The sequence below is a fragment of the Lynx canadensis genome, chromosome A3, assembly GCF_007474595.2.
Source record: "Lynx canadensis isolate LIC74 chromosome A3, mLynCan4.pri.v2, whole genome shotgun sequence".
Lineage (NCBI taxonomy): Eukaryota > Metazoa > Chordata > Mammalia > Carnivora > Felidae > Lynx > Lynx canadensis.
The window spans coordinates 88,229,441-88,245,123 of NC_044305.1; positions in this window are offsets into that span (position 1 = coordinate 88,229,441).

Below are 15,683 nucleotides of genomic sequence, written 5' to 3' on the forward strand. Positions count from 1 at the left end.
CGAAGGGAACAGGGTCTCAGCAGGTGGGTCTGCCCTGTTCAGGTGAAACCTCAGGAGTCTCCACTTCTCTATAACTTTTTTAAGAATCCTTGATTTGTCCAAGAGAGAGATTCATATGTTTGAAATCCTCACTAATACCATGGATTTGTGAATTTCTTCTTTTGTCTAGAATAGTTTTTGTTTTCTGTTTTTTAATGAGATGTTATTTGGTTCATAAAAGTTTATGATGTATCTTTATTGTGGATCGGCATCTTGATCAATATAAAATAACACTCTTACTTGCATTTTCCCTTAAATTCCACTTCGTATACTTCTGATACTGCTCCTTCTGCTTCCTTTCTGTTTGTATTTCCTGAGGATTATGATTTCCCATTCACAGGGCCCCTGGGTGGCTCAGTTGGTTAAGCGTCTGACTCTTGATTTCAGCTCAGGTTATGATTGCATGGTTTATGAGACTGAGCTCTGCATCAGGCTCTGTGCTTGGGATTCTCTCTGCCTCACTCTCTTCTCCACCAACCCCTCCCCGCCCCAACTCACACGTGCACGTGCGTGCGTGCTCTCTCTCCCAAAATAAATAGACATTTTAAAAAAAGAACTTCCCATTCATTTATTTTTCACTCTTCTCTAACACAGTGTGTTTCTGATAAACAAAATATACTTTGATTATGCTTATACAATGTAAAAGTTTTCATCTATTAACAGTAGAATTTCATACGCTCATATTTGAATGAAACTTGTATGTTTGGCATTGTTCTTGTAATATTTTCTGCTTTGTTTCGTGTTTCCTTGCTGTTTTCTCTTTCCGAATTTTGTTTAGTTGATCAATTTTTCTTGACTTCCTTTTCTGTGATAATTTGAAAGTGATGTACCTATAGAATAAACCAAAATATTTAAAGCAAAAAAACTACCAATTTCCAGAATTGGTATATACTTCACTCCAGTTACATGAGAAATTTAGGGCACTTTTATTTCCTTCTTGGCCTTCCCCTCATCTTAAATTTTTGTTAGGAATAGTTATATATTCAGAACTTACATTTCTTTTCTCCTTAAAGAATTAACCATGTTCCAAAACATAACCATGGAACATAACCATGTTCCAAACAATGATGTAGACATTATTCTTTACTGGCTTAATTACTCATGGTTGTTTCTTTTATGCCACTCCTTCCATTTTGGGGTTCTTTATTTTGACTCATTTCTCAGTTGATTGCTGGACCTTTTGGGGCATTGTTTTTCAGGCAGATTACGTGAGTCCTTACATGTCTAAGAATACCTTTCTTTTGACCCATATGTGAATGACATCTTAGCTAAGTACAGAATTCTTTGCAAACACTGCTGCTGAAAATTCTACAGAAATTGTTTTGCTCTCTTCTAGAATTTAGAGTTACATAAACATGAGTAAAGTTTGGGACAAGTCCGTTTTTTTCTCTTTGTGTTTCTACCCTACCTGTATACTGAAAGTATTTTTATTTTATCCTTGGAACTTGAGATTTTATAAAGATAAAGGTATGCATGGGTCCCTTTATTTTAATTTTGCCCCTTAAATCTGAAGGCTCACATCTTTCTTAGCATCAGAAAAATTTTACTTCTATTATTTCTTTGATTATAGAAGTAGTAGATTACAGAAAATAACTAACAAAATCTTTAACTAGAAACTTTCCTTTTGAAATTTTTTTGTTTCGTTTGATTGAAATGTAATTGACATGCAGCACTGTATAAGTTTAAAGTGTGCAGCGTAATGACTTGATCTGGATATTGTGTGAAATGGTTACCACAGTAAGTTTAGTTAAAACCCGTCACCTCCTATTGTTACAAGAAAAGACAGAAAGAGAGAGAAAAAAAGGTTGTTTTCCTTGTGATGAGAACTTTTAAGATCTACTCTCTTTGCAACTTTTCAGTATAACATACAGCAGTGCTAACTATAATCACCATGTTGCACATTACATCCCCAGCACTTATTTATAACTGGATGTTTGTACTTTTTTACAGCCTTCATCCAATCCCCCCTCTCCCACCCCCACCTCTGGTAACCATAAATCTGACCTCTTTTTCTATGAGTTTGTTCTTAAGATTCTACCTATAAGTGAGATCATGCAGCATTTCTCTGTCTTAACTAGAAACTTTAAATGATTATATAAAATCTCCACTAGTGGTTGGCTCGTAATAGGCTCAATAAATATATATTTAATGAATAACAAAGGAATGAATAAATGCATTTTTAAAAAAAATTCTAACGTCTATTTATTACTGAGAGACAGAGAGAGACAGAACATTAGCAGGGGAGGAGCAGAGAGCGGGGGAGACACAGAATCCAAAGCAGGCTCCAGGCTCTGAGCTGTCAGCACAGAGCCTGACACAGGGCTCAAACTCACAAACCAAGAGATCGTGACCTGAGCCAAAGTTGGACGCTTAACCGACTGAGCCATCCAGGCGCCCCATATAAATGCATCTTTTTTTCTCCATTTTGGTTGTCTTCATCCTCCTGGTAAACAAAGGTTGTGTCACCTGGATTCTCTATGTCCCTTACGTTTGCTCTCGTCTCTTTAGTGTTTTCCTAGTACATATCTAGTAGAAATTTTCAAGCTGGTTTTCTAATACTGTTTGGTTTCATGCTATTCATGGTTTATACTTTTTAAATTTTGTAATCGTGATTTTTCATTTAAAGGAATTTTTGTAACTGAGATGATTCTTTTCTTGTAGATGCAATTAAACTTGTAGAAACTACAAAGAAAGATACAGTATTTCATTTTGTTTTGTTTTATTTTCTCTTGTTTCTTGCAGTAACTCTGAGGGCACCTGGCTGTCTCAGTTGGTAGATTATATGACTCTTGATCTCAGGGTCGTGAGTTCAAACCCCACATTGGGCTGTTTCTTGCAGTAACTCTGTTCCACAGTGGAACGTCTGTTCAGTTTCCTTGGGGCAGCTGTCCTTGGGTAGCTAGCCTCCAAAATGTCCCCCCAAAAGTCCCACCTCTTGCTACCCTTGCCCTTCTGGGTTCTCCCACAGTGAGCCAGAGACAACCTGTGAGACCAATGCAGCCTCACAACTGCACAACTGTGCAGACGTGATGGCATATGACTTTTGAGGCTAGAGTATAAAAGGCACCATGGCTTTCTCCTTGTGCTCTGGGATCTCTCACTCTGGGGGAAGTCCAGCATTATGTCCCAAGGATGTTCAAGCAGCTGTGTGGAAGGGTCCACCTGGGGAAGAAATAAGGGGTCCTGCCAACAGCCAGTGCCAACTTTCCAGCTGCGTGAGTGAACCACCTTGGAAACAGATGGTCCCAACCTGTCAAGCTTTCAGATGACAGCAGCCTCGTGAGAATCTCACCCTACCATTCATCTCCTACTAAATTCCTGAGCCACACAAACTGTGAGAGATTGTAAGTGCTTATTATTGTCTTAGGCCACTAAGTTTTGGGGCAACTTGTTAGGTGGCAAGAGAAAACTGGTACAGTCCCTTTCTTTTGAACTACTTGCCCATTCCAATAAATGTTACTTTTCCCTCTGTTTACCTAGTACAGTAAAACCTGGGATGGTGGGTAAGTTGTTCTGTGAGTGTTCCACAAGGCGAACAAACATTTCTAATAAATTTTAACTTGATAAACGAGTGATGTCTTGCAATATGAGTAGTACATGACGCCAGATGTCACATGATCACAACTGAGCCAGTAGTTCTCTCTCTCTCTCTCTCTCTCTCTCTCTCACTGCGGGATTGTGAGTGATCGTCTCCCATGCTCAGATGCTCAGTCTCAGGCCGTGGTGTTTGGCAGAAATCAGTGATTTTTCAGAACGTTGGGAGGGGCCCACAGCTGGCACTAGTGTACTTTTTGTCACTTCAAAGCACCTAGGGACAGTCCTTTGCTTTTCCATGCAAGAGTAAGCTTAGGAATGCTTCGCTTCATTCTAGGTCAGGCTGCCTGCAGATATAGACCTTTCCTCGGCTGCTTTATTGCCAGTTACATTAAATACAGTATATGACAAGAATTTATTAATACTGTACTGTAGTCAACATCCATGTGAGCATATACATTGGCCCCCAGGCAGAAAAAGATTCCATTGAGCCCATAGACATCAGTGATTCCGTTAGTGATAGTGAAAGTCGTCCTACACAATAACCCTCCTCTCTTTCGTCTCCCTCACACCAGCCACGAAGGTTTTCAAAGGTTAAGTGCAGGTTAATTTGTTTATTTTTCTTTATATTTTGTATGTTACTATTTTGTATTGTATTACAGCTTTGTAATCATTTTATATGAATATTTTGGGGTTGTGGAACAAATCATCTGAGTTTCTATTATTTCTTATGGGAAATTTGCTTTGATACACAAGTGCTTTGGGTCACAAGCATGTTTCCGAGATGAATTATGCTCACAAACCAAGGTTTTACTGTATGAGATTTAAGACAGGTTCTTCCAGAGAGCATGTGGGTCTCTGTTCAACTCTTTCATCCCTAGGGGTGGAACGAGAGAAAGGCTGACCTGTGCTATAACTTTACTCTCCCTGTGCAGAGGTCTATTCGTTCATGATGAGCACAGAGTTTTCTATGGCTTGGTACGTCTGATTCCAAGTGTTTCCTCCCCGTGTGCAAGGGTTTTCTGTATGGGCGTATCTGAAGGCTAGTGGTAGCAGGGACTTCTCTCCACTCCCAATGATTACAGCCAGCAAGCTCACCAGTCTTCCTTTTCTCCATCTCTGCCAGCCATGAGGCCACAGTGTCGATCTTCTTGTAGAAAAGTCTCCCCAGCTCCTACATCGAGTCTCCCAGTAACTGCTGACTTGGTGACTTCACACTACAGGACATTCAAGAACCAAACGCCCCCTTTTCTGCCATGAAAGCCAACCATTTCCATCACATTAGGTCTCCAGACCACAGAGTTGGGCTGCATTCTCAACTGAAACATTAGGGCAAGATAAGGAATGAAGAGCCACACAGGAAGAGCAACCTTCGGGAACCAGTCTGGCATCGTGTGATAAAGTTGAACCTTCACACTCATGTATCCTATGACTAACTTCTAAAGAGCGCTGAAATGGATTCATCACGACGAAAGAACATTCATAGCAGCCCCACTTATGGTAGAAAAAAACCTGGAAACAATCACACGTTCGTTCACTGCAGGAGGGATAGATAAATCAAGGTATGTTTATTACATACAATGAGATATTATATAGTAGTGAGAGAGTGAACCACAACTCCACACATCAACATAATTTTGTGGAATCTCAAAATTCATAATGTGTAGCAGGTGAAAGAAGAATGATTCCATTTACAAAATGGCAGGCAACGTGAAATACTATTTTTCTAAGGGCTACATTTCAAGGCGGGAACCAGAATAGTCAAAATGGAGGAGGATGGGAAGAAAGGAAGGTGCGATTGAGGCGAGTGTCACTGGGTTGGTGCCAGATCTGGCTGACTTTGTTTTCTCATCCTCAGGGGTGGTTCCAGGGTATTTGCTTTATTATTATCCTTTAAACCTGTACACATACTTACATGCTCTTCGATATGTAAGAAATACTTCACAATGTGACAAATCAGAAAGAAACGATTCTAGTTCTACTTCATGACTCAGGTCTTTCCAATGGGGGATCCTTCTAGCCTAGATATCCGCTCCCCTCCTCCACTCCCTTAGAGCCTCAAAGGCAGTGGCCCCAACCCCTACCTGGAGACTCACCTCTTCCCCAGGATCCTCAGTATCAAGAAACCCCTCTGTTGGCCAGACCGGCCCCAGATCGACAACTCGTGGGCCCATGCTCAGCTCCAACCTGGACTGTCTTAAACACGGGGCAATAAATTCCTTCTTGGGCACGAGCTAGTTTGAGTGGGAATTCTGTCACTTGCAACTGAAAGAATCCTGAATGATACAGCGAGCTTGTTAACTGATCATTTCTTAAAAGGTACAGGATCTGTTCTGACATGTATAAGAAGGTCTGAGAATTTTTTCTAGATCCTTCGAGGGGCTGGTTTCTGAGTAGGGGACTCATTCACTCACTCGGTATTTAGGGCAGCGTGGGCAGCTGGGCAGATGCTGGCCCGAGAGCCAAACAGCCAGGTCTCCAAATGCTTCGAGCCTTACCAAGCCGGCCGGTTACAGCCCAGTTGGTTTTCCTTCCTGGACCTCAGATGCTTCCTTCACCTGTTAAGTGGAAAGTTTGGATCAAATGCAGCTCACATCCATTTTAATGTCATGGTCCTTAGATTCCTACTTGTGAAACATGTACAGAGTGTGAGGGTCACTGATGAGTGACAAGGTAACTTTAGTGACAAGGGTCACTAAAGAGACTGTACTCTCCTTGAGAAAACAGGGCCACATGGCACACAGAAGGCGGTACTAGGGGAGGCCAAATTCCTCTGCACAGAGGTCGCTATACACAGGCACTGAGAGAAGTCACCCACCAAGGGGGTAGGAGAAGAGAATGTCCCCTGGAGCCAAATGTCTTGCGGATTCAGAGACGGTTCTCCCGGTCTGTTTCGGGCACAGGCCTGGAAGTCTCACCTAGAACCAAGGACGAGCTGGGGAGAGGCAAGACTCGGGAGTTCAGATGGGGAAGAGCATGGGCAGGCTGCGTGCCGTCTCCAGCAGAGGATGGGGCAACGTGTGGAGCTGCAGGAGAGAGGAGTTTGTGAAGCAGGTCAGCTGTCTGTAATGTGTCCTGTGCCCACTCCTCAGGCGTGAAGCTCTCTTGCTGGATGCAGGAGTAAGGGTCACCATCAGACCCTCTCCAGTGCCAAATGTTCAGTCTGTAGAGAAGCTTAGGGATGTCCTCACAACAGGCCTCCAGCGGCTGTGCTGGGTTGGACCCAGCTGGGGTCCACACCCGCAGCTCTGTGCCCCCGGACCCATTCCAACGGGTATTTAGAAGATACAGGAGCTGGTGGTTTGTGGCTGAGCCAAGGGAGGTAAGAGTTAACTTGTTCAGGGGGGCCTGGGTGGCTCAGTCAGTTAAGCCTCTGACTTCGGCTCAGGTCATCGTCTCGCAGTTCATGAGTTTGAGCCCCGCATCGGGCTCTGTGCTGACAACTCAGGGCCTGGAGCTTCCTTCAGATTCTGTGTCTCCCTCTCTCTCTCTGCCCCTCCCCTGCTTGTGCGCGTTCTCTTTCTCTGTCTGTCTCTCAAAAATAAATTAAAAAAAAAAAAAAAGAGTTAACTTGTTCAAAACAGATTCCCTGCTGCCTGGCCTCCCAGAGAGGGAGTTGGCCCTCCTGCAGGGCCCCCTAAAACTAGCCTCAGCCCAGTGCTCAGGGTTACCAGTTCCGGTAGGAGGGGAGGGGGTGAAGAGCTACATCATCCAGTGGGGATTGGCAGGGGCTATCCTGACCTAACCAAGGAGCCCCACAGCACTGGTCCTTCTCCCAGATGCCATGCCTGGCCCTGACGGATCCTTGAGTGCAGCCCCCAGATGAGGTGGGCTTCAAGGACCCAGACACCCCTGCTGGCCCCATGTCTGGAAGTTCCCCACATTCAACCGCCCCAGAAGGCCCGGCAAGTGTGGGTGACCTGGTCAGTGTCTTTGTTTGCTGGACACAAGGGGAAAAGACGCTTCTCCGTCTGAGCTCGCTGCCCCAGATTGGATTGAAATCCTCTCTGTTATTGAGACAGCTTCCCACCTAAGTTCCCGCAGGTCTGTTATCTCCCTGAGCCATTAGCCTTACAACAGCCGGAAAGGGTCAGAGCTGCAAATCCCCACAAACACAGCAGGCTACGCATTCCAGGCGCGGGCTGGAGGAGGTACACATTCTCACCCACTTCCTGGTCATTTGGGGAAGCTCCTGTCTCACTCCAGGTGCTCACAGTAGAGTCAACTGTCACACAACCCACCGTCACCCCATGGGGGCAGGCATATGACCTCACTGGGCACCATGCACTCAGGTCCCTGCCCACAGCCAGAGCCTTCCTTGGGATTGTCGTATGAACCGCGAGGGAGAGTTCTCTTTCCCCTAGGATTGCAGGGACTGGGACGGCCCTTGGCCAACCTGCCTCTGACTCAGAATGGAGCCAGACACAGACAACGAGCGACCAAGAGATAAAGTTGGAGAGAGCACCTGGGGGAACCCCGGGAACCAAGGGACCTAAAGCCAGGGCCCCTTCTGATTTGGGCAGCTCCGAGAGCCAGTGGGTCGTGCTTCCTGTTGCCTGTAAGCAAACATCTTACCGTGATACCATGTGCCAAACGGACCTCCGTGCCTCCCCCACGGCAGTCCACCATGCCTCACCTATGGCTCCGACCTCCTGAGGCCTGAGGCCCTAGACCAGCCACTCTGTAGCCCAGAAGCAGAGGCACAGACCCAGGCTGCGGTGTCTCCCACGTCCTGGGCTGGATGGCGCTCGAGCTCGGCTCCAGGGACTCGGCGGGCCCCGAGACCATCTTGGGAGTGCAGATTTCTCTGAAAGGTTCCTCCATAGCACGTTGACTCAAAAGCTCACTCCTTAGCTTGAAAGTGTGTGAATTCGTTCTCATTCAAATAAAATGTGAAATGGGGCGCCTGGGTGGCTCAGTCGGTTAAGCATCTGACTCTTGACTTCAGCTCAGGCGGTGATCTCATGGTTGGTGGGATCAAGCCCTGCATTGGGCTCCTGGCTGACAGCGCTGACCAAGCAGGGCCTGCTTAGGATTCTCTCTCTCTCCCCCTCTCTCTTCCCTTCCCCTGCTCATGCACTCTCTCAACAGAAATAAACTTTAAAAATAAAATACAAAATATAGAATAAAAGAAAATGTGAAATCGGAACTAACGATGGGACTAAATGTTTTTGAACCATGGCCCATAAAGTAGCGCGGCATTTCCAGTCTCGCGGAACAGAGGAAGCCAGGGGTCTACATGGTCCTGTGTGGGCTGGGGAGAGCTAGAGTGTCATTTTCAGCCAGCAGTGAGGATGGAATTCACTCATCCGGCCACCGCGTGTGTCCTGATTTGTGTGAGGCTCGGGAGCAGAAAGAGGCCCACATCAGAGAGCCTTCCAGGCAGTTTGGGGCCCCAGTCCCAGGGATCAGCCTGTCCTGGACAGAAGCCCCTGTGCCCCTTGCTATGGGAGGGGCCGCTCAGGAGAGAGATGCCCGTGTGCTTCCCCAGCCCCCACCCCCTCAGCACCTCAGCGTGTTGTGACAGGGAGGGACGGAGACTGGGGAAACCAGTCAGCCATTCTTAGTGAGTCAGGCCTTTGGCAGGCGGCCCCCAACCCCGGGGCATCTCTGACTCAGCCTGCTGACTGACAGACAGGGGACTGACAGACAGGAGACAGTGAAAGTGCCGGGAAAGGGCGGCACCGAGGGCAGACTATGCTCCCCGCTTCCCCAGAAAGCCTGTGTTAGGCGCCCCGCTAGGCCCAGCCCTGTGGGGTGCTCCCCGTCCAGCTTCATCTTGCTCCTACCCCTCACCTCCCTCCTCAGCCTGAGAGGCCAAACATATGGGTGAAGGCTGATGGACAAAGGGACCCCCTTCCCAGTGGTCCCCCAACTCCAGGGAAGACATCAGTCTGGCCTTCAAAGGACAGGCCACTCCGGGGAGGGGAGGGTTGATGCTGAGGGCTGAGCAAAGATCACTTCCTGGCCCTCAACCCTTCCACACCCTGTCATGGGCCCCACCCCACAACCAGTTCCCTAGGTGCTGCTCACCACCAGTGTGGGGCCAGCCCTGACCCCCAGGTCGTTTTCTTAAGCATGCGTGCCTCATCGGCTTCCCCCACCCTGTATTAATGCTGCTGGTTTGGCCCCTCAGGACACACCTTATGCTCACTTCTCTAGTTTGAGCCCACACATGCCCTGACTCTTCTTAGGTTCACGTCCCTCCACCCAGCCTCCCAGGTGCAGATGCCAGCCTGCCACTGCCAGGGAGCCCCCCAGGGTCACCCCCAGTCTCAGGGCCACCCAAAAGCCAGAGAAGGGGCTGCATGGAGTTGTTCCTCCTCCGGCTACGTCAGAGCCCCAGGAAGGGACTGCTTGTCCTTTTGTTCAGCTCCTTCTCTGCCACCTGACAGCAGGGAATGGAGGAGGCCATGCCTGACAGATTGGACACCAGTGCCCCAGGCTCACCGGGCAGGCGTCTCTCCGCTGTCTGTGTGCTGAGCCCAGAGAGACGCAGGATTACTGCGAGCTACACACAGGGGCCCTCCCCGCCCCTCCTCTTGCCAGGAGAAAACCCCAAGAAACAGCATCTGTTTGAGGATTCCAACTTCTAGCTGTGAGAACCTGGATACATTACTTAGCACTCTGGGCTTCAGTTTCCTCATCTGTAAAAAGGGGTAAATGGGACCTGGGACCCAGACAAAGATGCATAAAGACTAGTCCTTCTTGTTGCATAAAGATGCATAAAGACTAGTCCTATTGCTGACCCAAATGCACAGCACCGATTCCCAATCTCTCTGTACATCCCTGGACCCCTTTGGAAAGCTCTGGAAGCTGTGAACCCTCACCTCCAAGAAGGCATAGCACACAAACATTGTAAATACAACACTAAGGGGTGTCAAGACCCCCACAGCCTTCCACGGATCTCAGGTTGGAAACCTGTTCCACAAATGCAGTCTGGTGTCAGGCTCGGGGCTCGGGGCTCAAGCGTCACTGTCCATTCGGGAGCAGTGCCGTCAGTTTGTGCAAGGCAGAAGGAGTTCTCATGTGGCTTCAGTCTCTAGCCTCGCCAGGGCCTGGAGAGGGAGACAGCTCTCCTGGCAGAGTCAGGGGAGGCCTGTGGGGTGCACAGCTCCCCCACACGCCCCCCTACAGCTGGGGTTTCCCACACGCTGCCCCCCCCCCCCCCCCCCCCCCCCCCCACCGCAGCATCTGGCACCTCCTGGCAGTGTAGATGTCCTCAGAAGGACGTGGTCCCATGCGAGTCTCCTCACCCCCTTGCATCTATTGCCTAAGACAAATCTCACGTTCACTTTTGTGTTTAAGTTTTGCACGCATGAAATACAAGGGGTCTATGGAAATAGTGCACACAAATACATCGATGTGTAGTACAGAAAATGTTTTGTAAACCAGATACTAGCATAACTACTACCTGTGTCATAGAGGTCGAAAGAGAATACTCTGGCCTGGAGGGGACCGACTGGTCCTTGTAATCACCGCCTTACTCGTCATTATAGTTCTGCATGTACATATGCATCCCTAGCAATAGCCTTGATTTTGCCATTTTGAAACATACAAATATAGATGTACCTCTCGTTTGATGTCTGACTTCGCTCGATCAACTTTTTATTTGGGAGACGGGTCCATCCCGTTTGTGCGCTGCAGTTTGTTGATCTGTGTTGCTTCGTGATTGTACAGGTAGAGCTCCAAAATGACTCCAAGCTTCCTGCCCCTGCTATATCCGCTGCGCATGGTCCCTTCCCTGTGTGAACACAATGCTGTTTCACCCTGGCGGTTAGGCTATGTTACATGCAAAGGTGAAAGGATTTTTGCAAATGTAATTAAGGTTCTCCGGATCCACTGACCTTAAATTAATCAAAAGGTGATCCTGGGTGGGTCTGACCTTATCAGAGGTATAGAGGTCAGAGACAGAAGAAGCCAAAGAGATGTCGTCCTGTTGGCCTTGAACAAGCAAGCTGCCATGTGGTCAGAGGGCCATGTGGCAAGAATAGCAGGTGGCTTTTGGGAGCTGAGGGCCTCAGTTCTCCAGCTTTGAGGATCTGAATTCTGCCAACAGTGAGCTGGGGAGAGAGATCCAAGCTCCAGATGAAAATGTAGCCTCCTGAGAGCCTGGGTACAGAACTCAGCTAAGTGATGCCTAGGCTCCTGACCCATGGAAACTGTCAGACTCTGACATCCATCTTCAAGGCCCACGTTCAGAGAAACTCGAGAGTAATCCCAGGATGAAGTAGCCAGTCAGCTCGAGGAGCTCCTGCCAACCCATTTTCCAGAGCGGTTCACCAACTTACGCTCCCCTCACCGTGTGTGAGAATTCCTGTTGCTTCACTGTCTCACCAGCTCGTGTGCGTTCCCACACTTTTCTCGCCGAGGGCCAGGGGCAGACTGTAGACCCAGGCGCAGTGACCAGGTGGACCCCAGGAGGGAAGGGCCAACACTCTGCCAGCTCCTTGAGACCTCCATCTGGAGTTAGCGCCTCTCCGATGAGGGTCTGCTTGGTGTCTCACCTAAGCCCATGTGCAATACTAATACGATCCTGCTGCTTTGTGGATTAAAAAACTAAGGCAGAGATACACTCAGTTCTTTGCTCAGTAGGAGAACTGGGCTTGAGGTCCCATCAGACACCAAGGCCATGTCTGCAACAAGAGAACGAGGGGGCCTCTTGGTTAGGTATCAGGCCCTGACCTGGTACTTGAGTACTTGAGTACCAGGGCTGGTGCCCTTCCAGACAGTCCATCTACCGCATGGAAAAATGGAACCTCTTCCTCTAGGAAGCCTTCCCTGATTTACTCCATCCTGCATCAATTTTTCTGCTTTGCCTTCTCTGGTTAAACCTTCCCTTAGCACTCTGTTCATTACAAAACCATTTAGATTAAGTTTTAGAAATACAATTATATCTGGAGTGAACTCTTGAGGCATTATCTGACTCTCTGGCCCACCCCACTTCTCAGCTGCCTCGCCTGTGCTGGGTGACCCTGGCTCCCTGAACATAGATCGTTGGCCCAGAGGGGGGATACAAGCTGGACCAATTAGATTCTGTCTTCTAAGAAACTGAAACAAGAGGGCAATTCCACAACTCCCCATTGCTGGCATCTCCTGGACGGTCGTGCTTTGCTCTTCCGATGACTGGGGGTTCAGGTCTTCCTTGGAGTCCATGACCCAATCCGGTGTTTTCTCAATAAATCCCTCTTTGTGCCAAAGCTACTTGCAATAGAAAGAATCTGAACTCATCTAACATGAGAGCTGGAAGGAATCCCAACATCCAGTTCTTCATCTACTGGGGGGAGAACAGAAGCCCAAAGAGGGGAAGTTGATGGACCTGCATCTGTCACAGGCAGAGGATAGAGAATGGACCAGACCTCAGTCCCACACTCCCCATGCACAGGCTAATGTGCGCAGTGTCAACTCTGAGAATCACAGCAGGCCTCCCGACACCTGCCTCCCCCAGAGGAGATAGCTCGCAGTGGGAGTTGCGTTAGGGAAATGAAAGGGACATGGTGCGGGGGAGATCAGAGGAAGAGGTGGGTGATAGTCAAGTGCAGCATGGAGTCTGTATTTGTCCTTAGAAATTTTCAGTGCATTTAAAATTTTTTTTTACTTTTTTTTGTTTTTTTTTTTTTTTTTGAGACAGAGAGAGACAGAGCATGAACAGGGGAGGGTCAGAGAGGGAGACACAGAATCTGAAGCAGGCTCCAGGCTCTGAGCTGTCAGCACAGAGGCCGACACGGGGCTCGAACTCATGGACCATGAGATCATGACTGGAGCCGAAGTCGGACGCTTAAGCGACTGAGCCACCCAGGTGCCCCATGTGCATTTTAAAACTAACCCCTGCCCTAACTGGCATATGGAGTTATTCATGAGTTGTGGAACTTAATCAAGACTTGCATTATGAACTTAATAAAGAAGAGGCATCTGGCTCATGACAGGCGAAAGTGTATAGGTCGTGTCTTGGGTCTACACTGCAAGTTCAGCATCTGCCGGTGTGAACACCTTGGGAGGTGTCACCGGGTGACGCCCCTCACAGAGAGGGTTGATGGGTCTTCCCATCTCCACACAGGGAGGAAACAGCGTAGGCAGGTTAAAACTTGAGGATGATTTTCTTGTTTGCTACCAACTCCAGAGGATATCCCAATTTTTATTATGGAACTGGAATTCGGCCTCATGGAGTTTTGCTTGGGATGTATGTGCCTTTGGGTAGGACCTGGTGGTCTTGAAGTGTAGTTGAGATTGGCGGTGGTGATGGATTGGGTTGGGTGCCATCTTCCCCACCCCCATCCCAGGGCAACCCGTCAGAAGTGACCACCCTCCTTCCCAAGGAATGAGCACAAGTCACAAATTGGGCCAGAGTCCTTGCTGAGGGCTGCTATGTGACTGACCACTGCAGTTACAGGCTCAGGGTGAGGTTTTCTTGCTGCACACCTTCAGTGGGCACTGATCACAATGTACTCGACATAACGTTTTGCTCAGAGAGGATCGAAGCCTGAGTCCCAGAAGAAGAAGCCGTGGAAAAGAAGCCCTTACCAAAATGTCAAGTCTACACCAGGCAAGGCAAGAAGGGCCTCTGTGGTGCAGATGAGGCAGGAAGAAAGCGGCTTATAGCCAAGCAGATGGGCACCGCCCAGGCGCATCTGTCTCCCAAACTACCTATATACTCTCCCAGGGAGCCTGATCCCCTCGGGTGAGCCAGGAGCCCGGCCACGAAGCTACTGTCAGCCAAGAAACCCTCTCTGTACCTCAGATGATCTCCAAGATGGACCCAGCTCCCTGCAGGGGTGTCGCAGCACCACAGTCCCATGCAAGTCTTTGTGGGCTCACCCATCATTGGTCTGCTGTGCAGAAGGAGGCTCAGATGAAGGGAGCTGGAGTCAGAGCACCAGCGCTTGCTGGGTAGAGGGGAGGCATTTTCATTACCCAGAGGGGGCAAAGGCCAAAAAGGCTAGAGTAAGTATCTACGGAGAGGCCAGGGTCCCTAGGGGGCAACAGGGGGCAGACCAATCGCTTCTGGAGAAAGGGACGTCAGGTAAGAGATGAGGAGCTGAACCCAAGTTCCAGCCTGCTGTTTTGTCATCAGAGCCGCTATGTGCCATGCTCAGTGCTCCGGAGTCTCTACGAGGAACAGAGCCTGGCTGGCTCGGCCCAAAGACTCAGACAAGTCAGCTTTGTTTCTCCTTTAGGCCCCACCACGGACACACAGAGTCATTCTCCCTCTCTCTCTCTTCTCCTCCAAGGCACGTCAAAGCTGCACAGGCTGGCTCTGACGGAGCGCGGTCTCTGCCCTCACCTGCTTACCTCACCCGGCTGGCCCCAAGGCTCTGCTCTCGCTGCCCTGTTCCTGGCTCCCGGTCCCCGGCCACCCTGGTCAGCGGGGCCCAGCCAAGACCAGGCTGTTTTGGAAAAATGCTGGGAGGCGGCAGAATGTGCGGTCTGTGAGTTCCCTCCAAACTGGCGCCCCAATCCCTGAACAAACAGTGGCCATGTTTGCCTGTCCACAACAGCCTGTGTTCTCCTTCCAGGCCAGGAGATTCCCGGGGCAGGCGGCCGTGTGGGGGACATCGGTGACCCGCTGGGCCCACGGGGGAGAGGCACAGACAGACTGGGTGATGACAGGCCAGGCAGCCGCCTGGCTGGGCCCTCCCACCCCGTGGCAGGGCGGTCAGACTGAGGGCAGCCCAGGGACCTTGCTGCTTTCACCTCTGCTGCCACACAGGACATTCCGCCAGGAGACTGGAATTCACACTTTGAAAAACTACTACCTTCTGCTGGCATGGTTCCTGGTGGAAGTTGGGGGGTGTTCACTGCTGCTTCTCACTGACCCTGGAGGCCTCCGGGTGAGGGAGTCCCACAGGGGCACGTGCTGGGTGGGGCAGGTGGCCCAGTTCTGGTTCAAGGACCATCCTTTGCTTCCGTGTAGCCATAAGAAAGTCCCCGCCACTCTAAGACTCTTATGGAAAACGAGGGAGTCCCCCTTGCTGTCCCCTTCCCCAGGTGGAGGTTAGGGCTCAGGGAGAGCAGACCTAAGGGCGGTGGGGAGGGGCCGGTGAAGCAGAAAGATGGCACAGGGCCGAGGATGCGGTGGACAAGGCTGGCTGAGTGTCCTGCCCTGGTGGCAT